General features: G+C 42.7%; 1 protein-coding gene across 13 annotated transcripts in view; it reads right to left on the reverse strand.

Annotated features, from left to right (window-relative positions):
• The window catches only part of ZBTB38 (zinc finger and BTB domain containing 38), a 172,697-nt gene that overhangs the window by 115,741 nt on the left and 35,013 nt on the right, over positions 1-21,943 (reverse strand). For 6 of the 13 annotated variants that reach the window (XM_049867529.1, XM_049867521.1, XM_049867532.1 and 3 more), the window contains exons 1-2: positions 6,394-6,832; positions 5,298-5,407 (exon numbers count right to left, since the gene is read on the reverse strand). The gene's annotated coding sequence lies outside the window, so the exon portion shown is untranslated. Of the gene's footprint in view, positions 1-5,297; positions 5,408-6,393; positions 6,868-6,893; positions 6,909-8,886; positions 8,993-21,943 lie in introns of those variants that run through there. The other 7 variants (XR_007515100.1, XR_007515101.1, XR_007515102.1 and 4 more) reach the window with 5 other exon arrangements.

Below are 21,943 nucleotides of genomic sequence, written 5' to 3' on the forward strand. Positions count from 1 at the left end.
AGTGGGTGTAGTTTGGGTTTTTGTATCAAAATACAGATTCCAGGGCCTCAACCCCAGGGCTTCTGATGTCATGAGAGCTTAGAAGCTTGCATTTTAATACGGGAAACTGCAGAGGACCAGGGCTTTGAAACAGACACTGGTATGTTTCTGGTGAATAAGTTACCAATATGCACTAGAATCTTTGAAAACATTCATATCGTTTGACCTAACAATTCTATTTCAAAGAGCTTTCCCTAAGATGTTCACAAAGATTTATCTATAAGAATGTTTACATATTTATAATAGCAGAATACCAAAGGCAATCAAAATGTCCATCAAAAAATTAATGGACAAATTAAGATATATCCCTGCTATGGAACCACAGGCATTCAAAATCAAGTTTCCAAAGATCATTTAGTGACTTGGAAAAAATCTTCACAACATAGTGGTAAGCAGGGGGGAAAAGCACATAAAATACCATCTCAACCAGTTTTAAAAGAAGAATACATACAGAAAAAAACGGAAAGAAATCCATCAAAATATTGAGTTGTTACTCGGTTGTTGGACTACCGGTGACTTTTGTTTGCTTCTTTATATTTTCCTTTATCTTGCAGATTTTGCAGTGACTAATCATGACTCTTTTTTAATTGAAAAACAGTTATCAAATTTTAAAAAGAAAAGGAGTTCACCTCACATAGAGTGAAACAGAGGGGAGAGAGGGCCTCTTGACAGTCTAGCTCACTCATGGCATGGCTGCTGCCACAGGACTCAGGATGGACTAGCCCTGTGCCTGGGGTGAATTAAGCTACTCCGCCTTTTAGAAGGTTCTTTGATATAGTTGATACAAAGAAATGTGGGCCAGTGAGAAAGTCCTTTTCACTAGATTCTATTTTCCTTGCTACATTTGAGGACCCATGGCACTGATGATGGTTTGCATTTGAAATGGCACCTTCTTTATTGCTCTTGGGTTAAGCACATGTTTGTTGCCTCCATGTACAACATGTTTCCTCTCCCCGTTGTAACACTCAGCTGGCAGATCGCATGATTAGGGGCGTCTAGATAGAGACAATGGGCTCTACTCTAGCTTGGGAGGCACCACCCAACATTCATGCTTCCATGAGGCAGCTTCAAAGCCTCCTCAGGCCAAAGCGCTAAAGCCCCATAGAATGCCAGGAGGCATCTTTTTGATCCAGAGATGGCTCAAATACATTCTTCCTCAGAGAGTTCTGCAAACCCTGGGTCAAACCTATCTCTGAATAAGATTAGAAGCCTGTCAGTTAGGCTTCTGGCCTAGAGGCAAATCTTTCCAAATATCCTTGAAATTTTTATACCACATGCTTCAGTTAGTTAGAAAGTGGTACTAAGGGATCCCAGAGGAAAGTCAATTTAGAAAGACAAAAAATAAAATAAAATAATGATAATCACAATATTAAAAATCAAAACACTAATGCTGACAATGATTATGGTAATTATCTTCATCATCACCTTGACTTAATGTGGCACTTTTCTAAGTTGTTCAAACCCCACAGATATTATCTTATTTATTCTGACAGTCTCAGCTTTATATGTTTTAAAAAGTACCACTTAGAAGGTAGGAGGAAGCTTTAAAGTTCTGATGAAAACCAGAGGCCCCTTGAGTTAAAAACAAAACCCTGAAGTCTTCAGTGTGGTGTTTTCCAAGTTGGTTCTTAACAAGAAATTAGGGGGTTTCAGCATAAGAAATGATGATGTCTTGTCACTGTGAATTCTTAGCTTCGGTGAATATGACGTGGCCTTATTGCAAAGCCCGCTAAAGGGATAACAGAACATTCATAATGCTGAGCCGGGGTGAGAAGGGGGCTTGCACTTCTGTGCTATGACAACTACATAACCTCTGAGGTTAAAAATAACCAGTGGGTCTAGGCTCTGCCTGTGTCTGACTCCTATGCTCAGTCCACATCTGCCCATCATGGACCAGCAGGGCCTGGCTAAGATCTCTACATGACCTAAGCCCTGAAAAGACCATGGTGCCCCAGTTTGAATTATACCTCTCATGTGTAATTAAAACTAAGAAATATATAGATATAATTAATGTGACGGGAACCCAAGAAAGTCTGACTTTTCCCACAAAGTCTGCTTTGCTGCTTTTTTGAAAATAGTGAATACCAAAATATTTACAAAATTTGTGTTTGTTTCCCCAGCCTTGCTGGTGTGTCTGTGAGGTCACCTAGCATGCTAGATCAGCACTGTGGCATGGTGATGGGGAGCTGCAGATTTCTTTCAAACATTGTGTTGACAGTAGTGAAATTCTGATGATTTGATTTGGTGGGGTACACACCTCCCCGGCCATTCTGTGTAGCTAGAAATCAGGAAGTCTCCTCCGCCCTGCCCCCCACATGTGAACTCCTACGTACTCAGCGCTCTGGAGTGTCATTATCAGAAAGCAGTTGAAATTAACAAGCTGTGACTAGACATTCTCCCAACTGAATGAAGCCTGACACTTTTCCTTCTTGAATGTGGCCTCTGACCCTGCTCTTCCTGGCTAACTCCCTTAGGCTGAGACTTCCAGCAACACCGGACCTACTTAGCTTGGGCTTTTGAAACCTATTACTATATGAAACTGTGGTGGCGTAGTAGTTAAGTGCTACAGCTGCTAACCATAAGGGTCAGCAGTTCAAATCCACCAGGCGCTCCTTAGAAACTCTATGGGGCAGTTCTACTCTGTCCTATAGGGTCGCTATGAGTCGGAATCGACTTGACGACACTGGGTTTAGTATGGGAGGATGTGTGTAGGTTATATGCAAACACTACACCATTTTATATAAGGGACTCGAGCAGCCTCAGATTTTGGTATCCATGGGGGTTACTGGAAGCAATCCCCCACGTACATTGAAGAACAACTGTAGTTGTTCCTCAACTTACCCCTTTGGCTGTCCCCTTCTAGCAGGCACTGCCTCCCCCCATTCAACCTGGTATTATCTTTAACTGACTCTACTAATCCACCCATCTCCTGGCTCAGCAGACACTTTCAGTCCCTCATCAACCCAGGAAAATGGATTTTCAGAGGTTGAGGCATCTTTGAACAAATCAACTTGTCATTCTATCCCACTCCTCCTCAGCCCACTCCTGATGTGAGAGACTGGGAACAGGCCAGGCAGCAGCAACAGGACAGTAGGCTGAGCATCAGGTTCCATCAGAGGTCTGAAACACGGTGTCAGACTAGCCAGAATCAGGCCTCCCCACACAAGAGACAATGCGTGCTCTTCAGGGTGTGGGTGCCAGAAATGTCAAGTCGAGGAGCAACATTCTATCAGGCACCAGATTATTCAGCCTGATGTTGTCTCTAGACAACAAATCTAGAGAAGTAGGTACCAGGCCTCTCAGGAGAAGGCTGTAGTCCATTTTTATTGGAGGCTTCAAAATGGGATCACCATAAGGCACCCACCAAATGGTCTCTGATATTTACCAGTGAGGGGAATACTATACCAAGACCAACGATGATTAAAAGACTACATAAGATATAAAATTAGTTAAGAGTTCTCCAAACAAGTCTTATAACCTCACCACTCATTATTTTAGTTAGTGTTCTGAAACCTTTCCTGAAGAGACAAAGCTAAAATTATATATTAAATCCTTTGGGTAGCTAACATTAATCCTAATCCTAACTGTAAACCTAACAATAACCCTACCCTAAATTTAACCCCAACCCTACTCCAAAATCTAACCCTAGCACTGATCCTAACCCTAATTCTAGCCCCAATCCCTCAAAAAACTAAAAAAAGAAAGAAAATCCTTTGGATAGTATTAATCTCTACAGCCTGAGCCTTTTTAAAAATCTACTTTTACGTGTTTCTCTAAAACCTTGATTTGAAGATCCCACCTTAGTCAGGGATTTTTTCCTCCAAATTAAAAAGTGTCCTAAGCCCTGGAGCAGATCAGGCAGGGTAGCTTCCCAAAACCCCCAGGAGCACACAGAACCATGAGCTAAGTCAAACTTTCCTATAGACCACTGGGGTTAAGGTTAAGGGAGAGAATTCTGTCAGACAATTCCAACTAAGGTAATTATATCTGACGACAGGAGACAAAGCCAAAACAATTTCAGGCCAAGAAGACCCCAGAAGAAAAAAAAAACATGGGGAACAACGGTCACCCTGTTTTCACTGGCCACTGGCAACACCGTGGCCCTCATGTAAAGGTTCAGGGTTGGAATGAACAGAGGGTGTCTTGAGTAATCTCACCCACTGCTTCTTGCCCACATGGCCAGATGTTATCTAAGAGTGTCAGTTAACCTACCCACTGCCTTCAAGTTGATTCTGACTCATAGTGACCCTGTAGGGCAGAGCAGAATTGTCTTGGAAGGCCATAAACTTTATGGAAGCAGACTGCCACATCTTTCTCCTGCAGAGTGGCTGGTGGGTTCAAACTGCCTACCTTTTGGTTAGCAGCTGAGGACTTAACCACTGTACCACTGGGGCTCCAGAGTGTCAGTTAACCCATAACCCATTGCCTTTGAGTTGATTCCAACTCATAGCGACCCTAAAGGACAGAGTAGGACTGCCCCATAGGGGTTCCAAGGAGTGCCTGGGGGATTCGAACTGCTGACCTTTGGGTTAGCAGCCATAGCTCTTAACCAGTACGCCACCAGAGTTTCCTAGTGTCAGTTAATGTCAGTTAGTGGATTCTAAATCAATGATAATTTTTTACTTCTCCCTCTGCTTCATTCTGCTACCTTATCCTTGAGCCTCTCTAAGTCCTGTATATGCTGTGCCAGAGAGGACTCCCTGTTCTTCAGAAACTCTCCAGAGCTGTCACTGAGAAGTTGCTGCTTAGCCAGGGACTACATTTCCCAGAACCCTTTGCGGTTAGACACAGTCATGTGACTGGGTCTTAGCCAGTGGAACGTGACTACAAGTAACATGCACCATTTCTAGGCCTGGTCCGTAAAAACCTCTCATGTGCACTTCTCCATGTTCTTTTCCTCTTTCACCAGGGAGTTGAGACAACCCCAGGTGATCTTGAAAACCACATCTTGTAGAAGGAAGGGTCTCTCTCAATCTGTGTCTGTGAATGAATACATGAAAGAGAGTTGCCCCATTGGCCTGTACTGTGACATGAACAAGAAATAAACTTGCATTGGTTTGAGCCATTATACATTTTGGGGTTTATTTATTACAGCAATTTGCCTATTCTAACTAATACATCTCTTCTTTGATACAGTTGTTATGACTCTATGCAGAAGTCCTTGAGCTCTTCCTCCTTTTGTTAAATCTTATCATAAATCAAGAAGAAGAGTTAGCAGACTTAAATTTAAGCAGCCGTTAGGGACAAATGACACTCACCAAATCAGTGGTCACAGCATTTAGACCTTGCAGTCAGAACAGCAGGACAGTGGCACGACACGTCGAGACAACCGATATATTAAAATGAAACAAAAAGTAAAAAATAAGACCTGCAAAACAGATGTATGAGAGTGTGGTGTCACCAGTTTACAAAGCAATACGTCATTGTTTTTCAGTAAATAACAAGCTTCCTTACTGCCTTTAAAACAAGATTCACCTTCCAATACCTACCCCTCCCAATCATTTTAACACAGAATTTATACAGGACAGATCTACTCTGCTAAGTAAGAGCCACAAGGACTAGATCCTAGCTCAGGGGATGCTTCGTATGATTTCCGTGCCTACGTGCTCTGCAGTGCCTATGTACACGTTAAAACTTTTCTCTCGCGAACTTAACTTTCTTAGGTAGGGACTCTCAGAACTTGTAAAATTATAGGCTCTGCAAAGACCTGAGATTTTGTAGACGAAGTTAAAACAGACACCAGAGGCACATTATAATCTGTCTTCACGTTTAGTATTATCCCAAATGCGATGGCATAAGTAGGAATGAAAATAAGCCGTCTATAGACAGGGTGGTGGACATTTTCTTACCAGGGCTGCCATCTTTTACCAGGTTATGCGTCAAAATAACATTTGACAGCACAGGATACGTACTTGTCTAGAACAGAGTTTGTTTTCGTATCTGATCACTCTGTCTGAAATCCAGGAAGTAAACATTTCAGAACTCTGAACAAACATTCCAGCAGTCCACAACAGAGTGCTAAGGCGGGAGGAGGAGGAAGAAGAAGAGGAGGCAGAACCAGAGGGCTGACAGGGTAAGGCACCAGTTGGGCCACTTTCCCCAGGGTTTCAGCCTTTTTGGGGCCAGCAGGGGAAGAGGAAATGCGTTCCTGTCTTGTCCTGAGGAGAGGAGAGAGATCAGGTCCCTCTTGGACTGTATTGGAGAGTGTCCCACTGCAGCCCCCACTCCCCCCTTCTGGGTCAGCCATGTCCAGGCAGGGGCCTGCCAGGCCTCAGGTGTCAGGGAACAAGATGGCGCCCCACAGTGAAAGGCGCTGAGTGAGGGGTGAGGGGTGAGGGGTGGGCCTTCACTTACTCCGTGGCGCGGGCTCCTCTGAAGCCCAGACGCTGCCAGCTCCCTGGGCTCAGGAGTTATAACCACTTTCTTGCTCTGAGTTCTTCACTTCTTGTTGAGATCAGCTCCACATATTTTTCTGATGATGTCACCCATTCTGACTTCCTACATTTTGAAAGTTGATCTACAAGTAAAACCTTCCAGGAGGCTAAAAAAAAAAGGAAAGGAAAGAAAAGAAAGGTGTGCTGTGGGGAGGTGGGCAGCAGAGAGGTAGTTGCCTCCTTATTTTGAGATTTGCTGCAGCTGCGAGTGCCACTCCCCAGTTTCCTGGCTGCAGAGGGAGGCCAGTGGCCGGGCGTGGGTGACGTCAGGGCCAGGCCTGAGTCATCGCCAGCGGCCGGCCGGGCTGCCCTGCCACTCGGAAGGGACAAAAGGAGCCTTTGATGTCCAGAGGCCCTCCTCTCGGCACACTCGCCAGCTCTGAGCAGCAGGCCAGGAGAACATTCCTGCCGCCTACCCACCCCCGGTCTCCTTCCTACTTCCGGAACAGTCCCAGGCAGAGTCAACAAGGCCTCCCAAGGGAGGTCCACCCTCCTGCATGGCAGAGGCATGGCTGATCTCCGTCAAAGAGGGAAGCAGGCGAGGGTGTTTCTCTGGGGACTTCCCATTCCCCCTCCACATCACCCTTCTACCTTGGGGTGTCTGCCTTACCCAGGCAGTCGCGGTGGTATTAAAAGAGATGTGAGAAGATGGAAGGCACTCTTGGCACCCTCCCTGGGTGGTGCCTGGTGACAAGTGTCCATTCTCCTCTTTGTGCTATAGCGGCAGCTCTCTGCTCTCTGGCTGCCAATATGAGTTCCCTCTTTCCAGACTTAAGAAAACATCACTTTTTAAAGAGGTTTCTTTGCATCCCAGTGCCTGACACCAAAAAAAAAAAAAACCCAAAAACCAAACCCGTTGCCATGGAGTCGATTCTGACTCATAGCGACCCTATAGGACAAAGTAGAACTGCCCCATAGGGTTTCCAAGGAGTGCCTCTTGGATCCAAACTGCTGACCTTTTGGTTAGCAGCCTTAGCTCTTAACCACTACGCTACAGGGCTCAGTAAATACATGATGAGTGAACGAATGATAATTTAAAAACAAAAATAGTAGAGAACACACACTGAATACTTATGGCATATGTTCTAGCCACCATGCTAAATGCTTTATGAGCATTATCTCATTTATTGTTATTATCACAACAAAGCTATGAGGTAGGTGCTATTATTATTTCCAGTTTTATAGATGAGGAAATGAATGCTCAGAGAGGTTAAGACACTCCCCTAAGGCCTCACAGCTATTTAGTGGTAGAGCCCAGATCCTTTGACCTCAAATCTTCTACACTTAACCAATATGTTAAGTGACTGGAGTGAATGAATGAACATTCATCAAAGGCAGCCTGTCCAGGCTAAGGGAGTAAGGATAATGATGGGAACTGAAAGGAAATCCAACAAGGAAATGTTGGAATAATTAGAAATGTTTTGTCCCTTGACAGGTCTACACCAGGTCCTGGGCTTGGGCAAGAGGGTGGGTTATCCAGAGTGGCCTAGAGTCTGTCATCAGGTCCAAGCAGACATGAGGAGTCAGAACCAGAAGACAAAGCCAGGGAAGTCTGGTAGATGCAGACCTGTGGCGGGTAAGGAAGCCAAGGTGGACAGAAGCTCAGAGGTAGCTAGGCTGGGTTTGTCTTTATTGCCCCCTGGCCTTATGGGCATGGGTGGAGGGTCAGCACAGCTACAGGCACAGATCTTGGGCGGGCAAGAAGACTAAAGGGAAGAAAGGCATGATAGTGCTCTCAAACACCCCAAGACCCAGAAAAGAAGTTGGAACTATGGTGCAATTTAAGAGTAGGAGGTGGGGCTGGGAGTGACAGGGAGCAGGTCTGGACCTGAAAACGGTAGGCCTTGCCTTACCGGGCATCAGCTGCTTTTTGAGACTCAGTGAGGGTCCTGTCAGTGTCTGTGTTCCAGCAAACATGAGGAGGCGTGACAAGAGGAGAACACCCGCTTATGGGGAAGGATGGCCTGGAAGGCCCCTTCTCCCTCTCTGGTTTATGATTCTGTGGTTTGTACTTTTCCAGGATTCTTCTAGGCTTCATGTCTCATTCCAAAAAGAAGACAAAAGCCAGGAATTTCCAGCCCTTTGCAGACAAGGGGGACCCTGATGGCGCGGTGGTTAAGAGGTTAGGTTGCTAATCAAAATGTGGGCAGTTCAAATTCACCGGCTGCTCCTTGGAAACCCTATGGGGCAGTTCTACTCTGTCCTATAGGGTCACTATGAGTCGAAATCAACTCCACGGCAACAAATTTGGCTTTTGGTTTGCAGAAGCGGGGAGGGAGGTGTTGGTGGACTCTTGAATAATGCCACACCACAGCTTTCCGTCCCACTGTGGGCAGGGCATATGGTCACAGGAGACTGCTCTTCTAGGCTCAGGAAATCTGTCTCTAATGGCTTAGGGACATTGTGTAGTTACCGTGTTCCTGGGAGCTCAGCCAGTTGTCACTCTGAGGAATTACACTTTTTCCACAGGGTCTGAATCCCTCAGCAGGTGGAATTAGTAGAGGTGAATTTCAGAAGGGAAAAGACCACATGCTTTTAACCAAGGGAGCAGGAACAACTGCTTAGATTCACTGTCAGTGTCCACTGAGAGCCTGACCTTGGACCGAGGAAAGTGGTTTAAGTTCCAGGCATTTTTGGCAGCAGCCTTGTTTATTCTTTTCTTCCCTCTGCAGAAAATGCCTCTGGGCACCTCCCCACTCTGTCTCTCCAGAGGCTCAGTGCTTCACATACACAGGTATTTGTTTCTCTAATAAGATGAACAAAGGCTGATGATTTCTTCAGTCTACCTTATGGGATCAGGATAATCTACACAGAAAAAGAAAAGAAGCAGCAGAAATGATGGGCAAACTTAAGTGAGATGCAGATCCTTGCCTTGTGTTGTTCTCTGGGCTTGATTCTAACCGTGAGGATAAAAATCAGGGAACTGGGCAAAACAGCTACCGGAGGCTACAGAGAAGTGACTAAATTACGACCGTACCCCGCCCGGGGAATCCTCCGGCCTTGCTACAATAAATGCGGTTATAAACTGGTGCTCTTCTCTTTTTTAATAAAAACTTCATGGGTCAAGAAATCCTTGAAAGACTTGTCTAAGCTTGTGCCTCCGATTTCTCTCATTTACTGGTTTTTTTTTTTAAATAGCTTCGTTAAGATATAATTTAGGTACTACAAATTTCACCTACTTAAAATGTACAATTCAATGGATTTTAGTATACAGGAGTGTGTGACCATCACCATAATCTAATTTTAGAATATTTTTTATCATCCCCAAAAGAAAACTTGTACCAATTAGCAGTCACTCCCATTCTTCCCTCCTTCCCCAGCCCTAGGCAACTACTAAGCCGCTTTCCATCTCTATAGATTTGCCTATTCTGGACATTTCATGTACATGGAATCATATAACATGTGGTCTTTGGCTTCTTTCGCTTAGCATGATGCTTTTGCAATTTGTATACAACGTAGCATGTATCAACACTTCTTTCCTTTTTATGGCTGAGTAAAGATTACCCAGCGATTACAGCCTAGGAAACCCCATGGGGGCAGTTCTATTGTGTCCTATAGGGTCTCCATAAGTCAGAAATGACTTGATGGCACATAACAACAATACTCGGTTGTACGGATACACCACATTCTGTTTATCCATACACCAGCTGATGAACATGTGAGCTGTGTCCACTTTTTGGCTATTAGGAGGAATGCTGCTATGAATACGTGTGTACAAGTTTTTGTGTAAATGTATGTTTTCATTTCTCTTGGGTAGATAACAAGAAGTGGAATTGCTAGGTCATATGGTAACTCCATGCTCAGCATTTTGAGGAACTGTAAAACTGTTTTGAGGAGCTGTCAAACTGTACTCCAAAATAGCAACATTATTTTATATTCCCACCAGCAATGCATGATAGTTTCAATTTCTCCACATCCTTGCCAACAGTTGTTATTGTCTGTCATTTTTATTACAGCCATTCTACTGGGTGCGAAGTGGTATCTTATTATTGTTTTGATTTGTATTTGCTTAGTGACTAAAGATGTTGAACATCTTTTCATGTGCTTATTGACCATTTATATATCTTCTTTGGAGAACTGTTTATTAAAATCCTTTGCCAATTTTTAAATTGCATTTTTTTTTTTTTGAGTTATAGGAGTTCTTTATACATGCTGGGTTCCTAATCAGACATATATTTTACAAATATTTTCTCCATTTCCTATGGATTGTCTTTTCACCTTCTTGATAGTTTTCCTTAAAGTACAAAAAAAAAAAAAATTAATTTTGATGATGTCCAACTTATCAATCTTCTCTTTTATTGCTTGTGCTTTTGGTGTCATATATAGAAACTACTGCCTAACCCAAGGTTGGAGCCCTGGTGGTGCAGTGGTTAAGCATTCAGCTGCTAACAAAAGGTGGGCAGTTTGAATCCACCAGCTGCTCCTTCGAAACCCTATGGGGCAGTTCTACTCTGTCCTACAGGGTCGCTATGAGTCGGATCCACTCGGTGGCAATGGATTTTTTTTTTTTTTATCCTGAGGTCACGGAGATTTACCCCTGGGTTTTCTTCTAAGAGTTTTACGGATTTAGTTCTTACATTTGGGTCCAGGATCCATTTTGAATTAATTTTTGTTTATGGTGTGATCTAGGTAGGTGTCCAAATTCATTCTTTTCATGTGGATAACCAGTTCTTAAAGCATTTGTTGAAAAGACTATTCTCACAGTAATTCTCCAAATCTAAAACCATTCTAAAATAAAAAGTTTACTAAAAACAGACTCTTCTTTCTCCCACTGAATTGCCTTAGCCCCTGTGTAAAAATAAACTGGCCATAAATGTTAGGGCTTCTTTCTGGACTCTTACCCATTTCATTGATATATGTCTATCTTTGTGCCAGTACCACACTGTTTTGATTACTGTAGCTTTGTAATAAGTTTTGAAACAGAGAAGTGTTGAGTCCACCAACATTGTTCTTTTTCAAGATTGTTGATTGCTTTGGCTATTCTGGATTCTTTGCATTCCCATATAATTTTTTAGGATCAACTCCTCAATTTCTGCAAAAGAGCCAGCTGGGATTTTGGTAGAGATCGTGTTGAATCTCTAGATCAGTTTGGGGAGTATTGCCATTTTAACAATAGTAAGCCTTCCAATCTGTGAACATGGAATGTCTTTCCATTTATTTAGATCTTTAATTTCTTTAAAAAAATGTTTTGTAGTTTTCAGTGCACAAGTCTTACATTCCTTTTGGTAAATTTATTCCTAAGTCTTTTATTCTTAGCTGATGTTATTTATATGGGAAATCATCTTTGGTCACGGAGTTGTTAAGATCTTGTGCTTTGGGGATTGAAAGGCTTATGTTCCAGTTCCAGCTCCACCGTATGACCTTAAGGTTACTGAGCCTGTCTCAACTTCCTTTTCTTCACCTGAAGACACGAAAAATAATACCTCTTCATGGGTTTTTATACAGATTAAATAAGATACTGCAGCTGTAACCCTACTGCCACCATGCACACATGGTCCAGTCTCAGGGTGGTGTTGCAGGCTAAGAAATATAGTCTAGTCGCCAAAAAGTAATCCCAAGTAAACTGCTAAGTGCTAAGTGCAATATCTGATATACTACAGATGCAATAAATGTTTGATTTCTAATTTTTGGCTGCATTGTGTTACTTTATGTTAATTGTATGGGGTTTAGATCCAGCCTGGCATATTAGATCCGTTGGCATATTCTCACTCATTTGAGGAATCTGAATTTGGAATTATTATTTGTCTTTCTTCCTCCTGAATCATTTCTCAGAGAATCTGCCCCTGGCAATTAAGAAACGTTCATCTTTGAGGCTCCCTGTGTAATGTTTGAGGGCCACATCCCCTGTTTCCTCCCTGCCCCCCAGCCATCCAGGGCCCTATGCTCCCCCACTTCCCAACAAAACCTTTAATACAGCGCTTTTAACTGTGGGTCAGAACCCGTTACTTAGTGGATCAAGACCAGCGTTGGTTTCACATGACAGTATAAAACAAAACAGAAGACAAAATATCCAAATGCGTTACAAGGAAGACTTTTGTTTCTGTTTTATATGTGTGTGTGTGAGCTAGGTCTCTCGGTGAAACAGTTTTTACTGTGGTTCAGGGTTAAAAAATGTTCAAAAACCAGTGTTGAAGTAAATCCTTCACTTTCTTTAAGATGTTTAAACAACTCGCAAGAGCGTAAAGCAACACCCCTCCTGTGGTCTGTGCGTTTTGGTGAGGACTGAAATCCCAAGTCTAAGGGATGGAGTTCTGTCAGTAGTGGAGGCTATGGGGGCCTCGAGGACTTTTCCTGTAATTTACGCCTCTTGGAGGAGGACTATCTTCTGTTACTCCCCCATGCCACCTCTCAGGCATCACCTCCTCTCACTTCCTTCGCCTTCCACTCCCACAGTAACTACTTGAACTTGTGAGCAGTTTTCTATTTTTAAGACCCTTTCACACACTCCATCTCATTTGACTTTCACAACTATCCCATGAAATCAGTGGGTCAGACTCAAAATTTTGCTTACCCATTTAACTTGCTGCGTGACCCAAAGCAAGTTACTTAACTTCTCCGAGCCTCAGTCTCCTCAGTTCTAGTAATGGCTTCAACAGAGACCTGGCCAGGATCACACCATCTGTCAGTGGCAGGACCAAGAGGATAACCAGATCTTTCGCCTCCCAGCCTGGGTGTCCCACAGCCTCTCCTCATGAAGACATATTACTCTTATTTTAGTGATATGATTCATCTGTCTTACGAAGAATGTTTATAAAGCAAAGAACATTTTGTTCTCTTCCACCATATCTAAAAACACCAAATCTTGACTTTTATGGCATAAGGCACAAGGAAAATAGCTCTTCATGCCTCATGGTTAAGGGTTATCACTCTTAACATCAAAGATTTATTAAAGGTGGGGCTGCCGGAAACAGAAACAGGCGAGGAAAACAAAGTTCCCCTGCTCTCTTTTTGTCCTCTATGTAGTAGAGTGTCCCCTCTAGTGGCCCTGGAGGAAAATGACTCCTGGCAAACGCATTTATAGATTTAAAATTGATGCAATCAGATAATACTGGTGCTTCAAGGAGCCCTGGTCGTGCAATGGTTAAGCTCTCAGCTGCTAACATAAAGCTTGGCAGTTTGAACCCACCAGCCGCTCCGCGGGAGGAAAGACCTGATGATCTGCTCCTGTAAAGAATACAGCCTAGGAAACCCCAAGGGGAGTAGTTCTACTCTGTCTTCCAGTGTCACTATGAGTCAGAATCGACTCAACGACACCCAACAACAACAAGAAATTAGAGAGCATTTGGTCCAATGTCCCTTCATTGATTAGAAACTGAGGACTAGAGAAGCGGCTCTCAACTGGCGATGATTTTGTCTCATCTCCACCCCAGGGGACATTTGGTGTGATGGGTGGCACAAAAGGTTAAGTGTTTGGCTACTAATGGGAAGGTTGGCGATTTGAATCTACCCAGAGGCACCTCAGAAGAAAGGCCTGGTGATCTACTTCTGAAAGGTCACACCCATCAAAAACCCGATGGAGTGCAGTCCTACTCTGACTCACATCGGGTCACCATGAGTCAGAATTACCTTGACGGTAACTGGTTACCCAAGGGCTCACAGCTTATTCCTGGTTTCCTACAGCTCAGGCCAAATGCTCTTTCTTTTTATTCCTTTTTAAGTTTCTTTATTAGAATTGTTCAAATATCAAAGGTAATAATACATGCTCATAATTAAAAACAATATAATAAAAGACTTAGAAGCCTTCCCATTCCTTCACCCCTCCCCTTAATCAACATTAACATCCCCAGTGGTTTCTTAAGTTGACTGCATTAAGGTGTCCATATTAAACCAGACTTGACTTACAAAAACGTCAGTTTCGTATGTTCCACATGAGACATTTAGCCCTTTCTTCACTTGCACCCAGAGACGAGCATCTATGCACAGAGGATTCTTCTGGCTTTGCTTTGTTGTACAAAAGTTGGATTCAGCATCACACATGACTCTGCAACTTGCCTTTTTATTCAATAAACTGTGACTATCTCTTCCGACCAAAGAGAAAGATCACCTTCGAGTTTCCAAAAGTATGGGATGCTCAGAACTATAGGCTCCAAGGAGCTAAGATCGTCCACGACAGGGCATTAAATAAGATTGGATCCCGTGTGTGTCTTTAATACCGCTCTGACACTTTTTCTGACACTTGCGATTCTTCCTTTTGGAGAGAGCTTGGCTCAAGATTAGAATCTTCTATAGGCCACGCTTTCAGAGTTTTCAAGTAACACCTACTGTGTGAAAAGTGATGCTTTAGGCACTCTGAGAGATTCGGAGATGGAAAAGATCTGAGTCCTTCCAGGAGGAAGGTGCTGCCTAGGTGGAGAGATAAACTGAGGAACCATGATATACAATGGAGCTGGGCTGCCCATAAGCAAGGCAGGACATGGGGAGTCCAGAGAGCATTGGACCAGTCAGGGAAGTTTTCCTGGAGAAGGGTCTCTATCCAATTTCCTGATTTCAGTCAGCTAGAAGAGAGACATGAAGGGGAAAGAGGAAAAGTCTCCAGGGAAGGGGGAACTACTTGGACAAAGGGACAGAGGGAAAAAATGGCCACCTCCTGGTTGTGAGGCAGCCAATGCATGTTAGGAGTAATGAGGACTATATCAAGTTAGACCTGCAGGGTGGGACTAGCTTGTGGATGGCTTTCAATGATGGGCAGAGGAGTTCAGACATGACGCAGCTGGGTTTCCAGCATGGGAATTACATGATGAGAACAGGGTTTAAGGAGGATTAGCAGGCAGCTCCCATAGGAGATACTGAGCGTTAGGGGTTCTGTGGGTTAGTAATGATTTCTTTGGAATAATGCTTATGGTATTAAAAAAAAAAGTTGACTTTGATACATAAGCATTGTATGTGTTGTACATAAAACTTCTTAAGAGGTTTATAACTTGATAGAGCTTAATCGCACTATTAGTAAGAGAGAGTGAAAGGATTACTGACTTATGAAATCAACAAGTCCAATCAGGAGGGTTTGGATTAAAGAAATTTGGAGCTAGCATCAGACCAGATATCCAAGTGGTGACTTCACATGGTGGTTATGAGAAGGTGCAGAAGTTGGCTGATGGCCATGCCTCTCTGCAAGGCCACACTTGCATGAGGAGCAGTTAGAGTGTCCCTGGAGACAATTGCTGGAGCCTAGGACAGCATCCAAGAAATTGTCCCAGATAATGGTAAGCTAAGTGAGCCAGGATTGTCACATGACACCTGGGAACAACCTCACTGCACTCACGCCTGATTTTGCCACATTCATTCATTCATTTTTCTTTCAATTATTCACTCATTCATTCATGTACATATATCTGCTGAGGCACTATGGAACGTGCAGGCTTCAACAACGTGTGGCATTTGTCTCTACAACCCAGTGGAAGGGACAAACATGCATGCAGACAACGGTAGTTCAGAGCCATTCTTTTCTCATGTTCTTTCCTCTCCCCCTCTTCCAGACCCTCCTCCCCCTTTTATTGTGGAAAAAGGAAATATCTGTTGCATTGGTAGGTAATAGAGAATATGAGTTCCCATGTCAACTCTTTTTGCTTTTTGTTTAGTGACAGGAGCAAAGACATTCAAAGAGAAATTTCTAGAATTGCTTCTAGAATTTCTCCTTTTCCTTAGTTCTAAGGAGCACGGGGTGGAAGAACCTCCTCTGGTTTGGCTGATCTGAGGTAGGGGGTAAATAATGGAGAAGGCTGGAGAAGAGGGATCACCCCTAGGGAAGGGTTTGGAACTCCCTGGAAGAGGACAGGATTAGTGTTGGAGAGAAGTGAAAGAGGGAGAGGGTGGAAAAGGGAGGAGTGAGGGAGAGAAACAGTGAAAGCAACAGAGACAGACTGGTGGGGAGAGGAAGAGAGAGAGAATGTCTGAGCAGCCCTGATGAGCAGAGAAACTCGGGGGGAAAGGACTCTTGTCTATCTGGAAGATGTTTTGCTAGATGTTGTGCTGTGAAACCCCCTCACCATGGAGCTCGCTATGCTACTTTTCAAGACCGTCAGGTAGTGGTGGGAGTCATTTTTTTTTTTTTTTAGTGCAAATCAGTGCTAAGATCGTAGGCAGTTCGATCTTATTTGGGTGTGTTCTATTACCTTCAATTTTGCAGTCCAGGTTCCTCAGATTTATCTGTCTGTGCTTGTTTGCTGTCTGAGCTCACTGGCTGGCACGTGAGCTTGTATGATCAAGGATAGGACTTTTATGATTACAACACAGAGTGACCCAGCTCAGTGTGGCCAGCTCCTCCCTCTGAGAAAAGACAGGCCTCACCCTCTACTCTACTCAGGGACCTGGTTTGTAGTAAAGATTGTCTTTCTTGCCCACCCTCTGGCCTACTCATTTTTCACGCCTCATCACCTCTGGATCACACCTAGAATTCAATTTGGCTCTAAGTTCTCCCCCCTTTCTTCTCAGCCGTGTATCCTGTCATTTTCCCCATTTTCATATCTATATCCTCAGATTTGTCAAGCTAGTGCTCCCTTAATGGAATATTTCTTCCTCTCTTGCCCTCTCCCACATCTTTCTTTAAGCTTGAAGCTCTCCCATTGACCTTCTCCTCATCTATATATGTTCACTCTAAACAGACTCTGAATCCTACCGCTTCTACAAAATTTTTATTCTGAGAGTTCAAAATATTACCTGGTTCTTTCACAATCTATACACACTGTGAGGGCAGAGACATATTTATTTGTGTATCCCCAGAAGGAGGAAGCATGGCGCTAGGTTATCATCTCTTGGATAACCTCATGACTCCCTCCCTCACTTCATTCATGTCTCTGCATGAAATAGCAACCCACTCCCCCTCCCTCACCTCCATAACAGTAAGCATGAAGTATGTGGTCCAAGTTCAGCATAGCAAAACAAAAATGGTCTCACAAAGAGAAAATTATCAATAATTCTCATTTACGGGTACAAAAATGTGTATCATCAATTTTCTTTTTTTATTTCTCTCAGATTCAATATTATAGGTTGGACATACTACATGAACCAAACCAGACATATTGCCATTGAGTCGATTTTGACTCTTAGTGACCCTACAGGACAGAGTAGATAATAGTAGTAAGTATTTACTGGGCAGGAAGTAAGTGCTCAATCAATACTTGTCGGTTAAACGGATTTCTGGTGGAACTCAATTAAATTATAAGCTAGAAGTGCACTTTTAGAAACATAACTTCACAAAAGCAAGGTTTTATCCTTGTTCATATTGAAATCTTGAGCAACTTGAAGTTCAAATAGTATCTTCTCTTTGGGGATTTAAAAGCCCTCTAAAAATATAATGAGCCCAACTCACATGTAATTTTTTTAATGAAAATTACACTTAATATGTAGCATGTTCAGAGCTCTGGTGGCACAATGGTTAAGAGCTCAGGCTGGTAACCAAAAGGTCGACAGTTTGAATCCACCAGCCATTCCTTGGAAACCCCATGGGGCAGTTCTACTCTGTCCTGTAGGGCCACTTCGAGTTGGAATCCACTAGACGTCAATGGGTTTGGTTTAGTTTATGCCGTATGTTCAACCTATAATATTGAATCGGAGATAAACAAAAGCAAAAATTCCTGTTTTCCTCGGTCCTACTTTGCAGTGGTGATCATTTCTCATCTTGTTAGATATTTCTTCTGGTAAATATCTCCACATCTCTAAATGTTGCTGCTGTTGACTGCTGTCAAGTTGATGCCCAACTCATGCCAACCCCATGCACATCAGAACAAAATGCTGCTGGCTTCCGCACCATTTCTATGATCTGTTGCAGATCAGACCATTGTGATGTATAGGGTTTTCAACTGGCTCATTTTTTTGGAAGCAGTTCACCAAGCCTTTCTTCCTAACATCTTTAAATAATATGCCTATGTTGCTATTGCATGATTGATCCCTTTTAAAAGGGTGGGAATAAAGAAAAGAGCTTGCCAAGAGAAGAAGAAAATTTGGATGGTATAAGACCTGTCATCAGCAACCCCGGATGGTAGAAGGCACTGAAGTAATTTTTCAACATTTCAAGAAAAAAATATTATTTTCAACCTAAAGACTACTCCTTGAAGATGTAAATGGGAGAATTAATTAAATGTGAAAACTGAATGTGTGAACTAAATACAAGGTAAAAAATATATATATATCATCCAGCATCCCTTCTAAACAAGTTACCTAAGGATCTGCTTCAGCCAACCAAGGGAGTAAGGCCAGAAAGAGCAAAACGTGAGACCCAGAAAGCAGTCTAATCCAGTGAAACACTGGGCAATTCCTGTGCAGGGGTCTAGAGGCCAAGCTGTCCAAAATGGAGCAGAGGAGGTCTCAAGGACAAAGAAGGCAATTTGATGAAACACCTGATTACATAAAGGGATTCAACAAACTTGAGGATAAAATAATGCTAAAGAATTTCAGAAATGCAAATACAAATTTCATGGAAAAACAAAAAGCTATACAAGATAAGAAATGTAATCAGAGCACTTACTAGCCCCACAGCAAACAATATTTTCATATGCACGGTAACATAAATCCTGTTACTCATTTTCAACTCCTAGACTCAACCTACACAACAAACACAAAAGACTCAGTTATGGTCACAGAACAGACTATAAATGTCATAGAGACTATTTTCTTTACTTCTGATGTATAAAGTTTGTGATGATACATCTAGGAGCCTCATGTCCTTCAGTTCTGGGCAATGTCTTGTATTTCCCACTGCCCACTTTCTCTTTCTGTAACTTCCATTCCTGGATTAGCCCCCTATGACTATAATCTTTTCTCTCATGATTTCCATCTCTTTGTCTCTTCTCTGAGAAATTCCTTGATATTTATATTCCAGTGCTTCTACTGAATTTTTTTTGACAAGTGTGTTTTTAAATTCTCGGAGCTTTTTACAGTTCTCTGATTATTCTTTTTTCATTGCATCTTTTTTTTTTTTAATGACGCAATATCTTATCAAATTTATGTGAGGATACTGGTTGGGGGTGTCTTTTTTTCCCTTCTGTTTCCTGCCTGTACTCTTTCCTCCAGGGTCATTCTTTTTTAAATATATCTTTCATGTTGTAGCCTTTCCTCAGATATTTAATCATCTTTGGTTGTCTTCACTTCAGAATGAGGCAATAAAATACTAATTGGTAGGGTTTTTTTTGTTTTCTTTGTACCAGATTAAAAAAAAAAAAAATGTACCAGATAGGGCTTATTAATTGGGGGATTTAACCTGCGGTGGAAACCCTGGTGGCGTAGTGGTTAAGAGCTATTGCTGCTAACCAAAAGGTCAGCATTTCAAATCCACCAGATGCTCCTTGGAAACTCTATGGGGCAGTTCTACTCTGTCTGATAGGGTAGCTTTGAGTAGGAATCGACTCAACAGCAACAGATTTGGGTCTGGTAACCTAGGGCGATTTAACTGTACCAGTTGCTTGTTGTGTGATCTTAGGCAAGTTACTTGACCACTCTGTGCTTAAGATTCTTCCTAGAGTTGTTATGAATTAACATATAATGTATTCGTTACAGTGCTATATCCACGGGTTCCACATCCATGGATTCAACAAACCGCAGACTGAAAATACTCGGAACAAAAAAGTTCCAAAAAGCAAAACTTGAATTTACTGCGCACGGAGCACTATGCTGAACCCACACAAACGAAGTGATGTATAGGCATACTCTGCTGTGTTGCTGTTGTTGTTACGGGCAGTTGGGTTTGTTCTGACTCATAGCGACCCTATGTACAAGAGAATGAAACACTGCCCAGTCCTGCGCCATCCTCACAATCGTTGCTACGTTTAAGCCCATCGTTGCAGCCACTGTGTCAATTCATCTTGTTAAGGTCTTCCTCTTTTTTGTTGACCTTCTACGTTACCAAGCGTGATATCCTTCTCCAGGGACTGGTCCCTCCTGATAACATGTCCAGAGTACATGAGATGAAGTCATGCCATCCTCACTTCTAAGGAACATCTGGCTGTACTTCTTCCAAGAAAAGTTTGTTTGTTCTTCTGGCATTCCACAGTATATTCAATATTCTTTGTCAACACCATAAAAATTCAAAGGCATCAATTCTTTTTTGGTCTTTCTTATTTATTGTCCAGCTTTCACATGCACAGCCTCCCTGCTGTAGCCTCCCACCATTTCACAGGTCTTCAGTCTCTCTCCCAGCATTCCTTGTTTGAGCATTGTTTGCCTTGCCTTGCAGATGCTACTTGTATTGTTTGCACCATTTGTTTCTGTGAAAAAATGGCTTCTACAGAGCAATGAAGTGGTCAAAACGTACGGGGTACTTCTACTCTGTCCTACAGGGTCACAGTGAGTCGGAACCGACTTGACAGCACCTAACAACAACTGCCATTACTATAATTACTTGGCAGGGACCCAACTATTAGTCTAAATGCTAGCCTATCAGGGGTCTTGACTTTGTTGCCATTACTTTCTGTAGAGAGGAGGACAAGGTTTTTGTTTCTGGAGGACGGGTAGAGGAAGGGCTTCTCTGACTGCCAAGCAGGGTGAGAAGTCAACTAACTGTTCATTTGTGATATTTTATCAATCACCACAGTTTCTACCCCATCACCCACTTAGCTGATGTTTCTGTGTTGCCAAGTCTCCCAAGTTCTGCCTTACAAAAGAGTTCCTTCTCTGTTTAATGCCCCTCCAACTTCCCACTCAAGTAATGTAATCTAGATTAGGCTTCCTCTGCCCTCTTTCTTCTGCCACCACTCCTCTATCCACTGTCCACATTCCAAAAATTCTTTGAAAGTGGTTATCTGCTGAGAGTCTTGGTGAGGATAAAATTAAGCATGCTAAATCTGCCATTTTTAACCAGAAACTCATATCCCTCTTTGCAGATACAGTGCCAGATTCCATGTCTGAGATTCTAGTTATTTCATGTGCTTTATTTATCTCTGTAGGGTCCTTTAAGCTTGGGCAAGATGAGGAAGGAAGAAAAGAAAAGAAGTGGTAGACAAAGTGGCTTGCTCTTAGCTGAAGGCTCTTAAAGGTAGTCTACAAACGCATTCTTTCCTGGAATGATACAGTTTATCTGAATCTGCAGTCAGCAGGGGAGAGGATTTTAGGCAAAGGTTCAGGAAAGATATTGCAAGTAGTGATAAAAACAAATCACTTGAAGAGAGAGATGTAAATAACTTCCATGTTCCAAAGTTATAATTAGCATTTCTTTTACTGTAACTTCTACAGGATTATTCCCAGGGCTTCAAGTTGAAAGCAACAAATGACTGTTCTTCATAATAGAGCTACTACTGTGTTTTGCAGAAATAGCTTACATTCACTCTTGAGCTGATGTACATACTGGCTTTTGGCAATAATCAGGGATTTGAATTGGTTCAAACTTCTGCTAAGAATTTGCATTTCTAACAAGATCCCAGTGATGCTAATGCTGCTGGTTAGGGACCAATTCTGAGAACTGCTAGTAGAGCAGTGGTTCTCAAAATTTATTATACCTAAGTGTCATGGATTGAATTGTGTCCCCCCAAAATATGTGTCAACTT

The sequence above is a fragment of the Elephas maximus genome, chromosome 23 (assembly GCF_024166365.1).
Source record: "Elephas maximus indicus isolate mEleMax1 chromosome 23, mEleMax1 primary haplotype, whole genome shotgun sequence".
NCBI lineage: Eukaryota > Metazoa > Chordata > Mammalia > Proboscidea > Elephantidae > Elephas > Elephas maximus.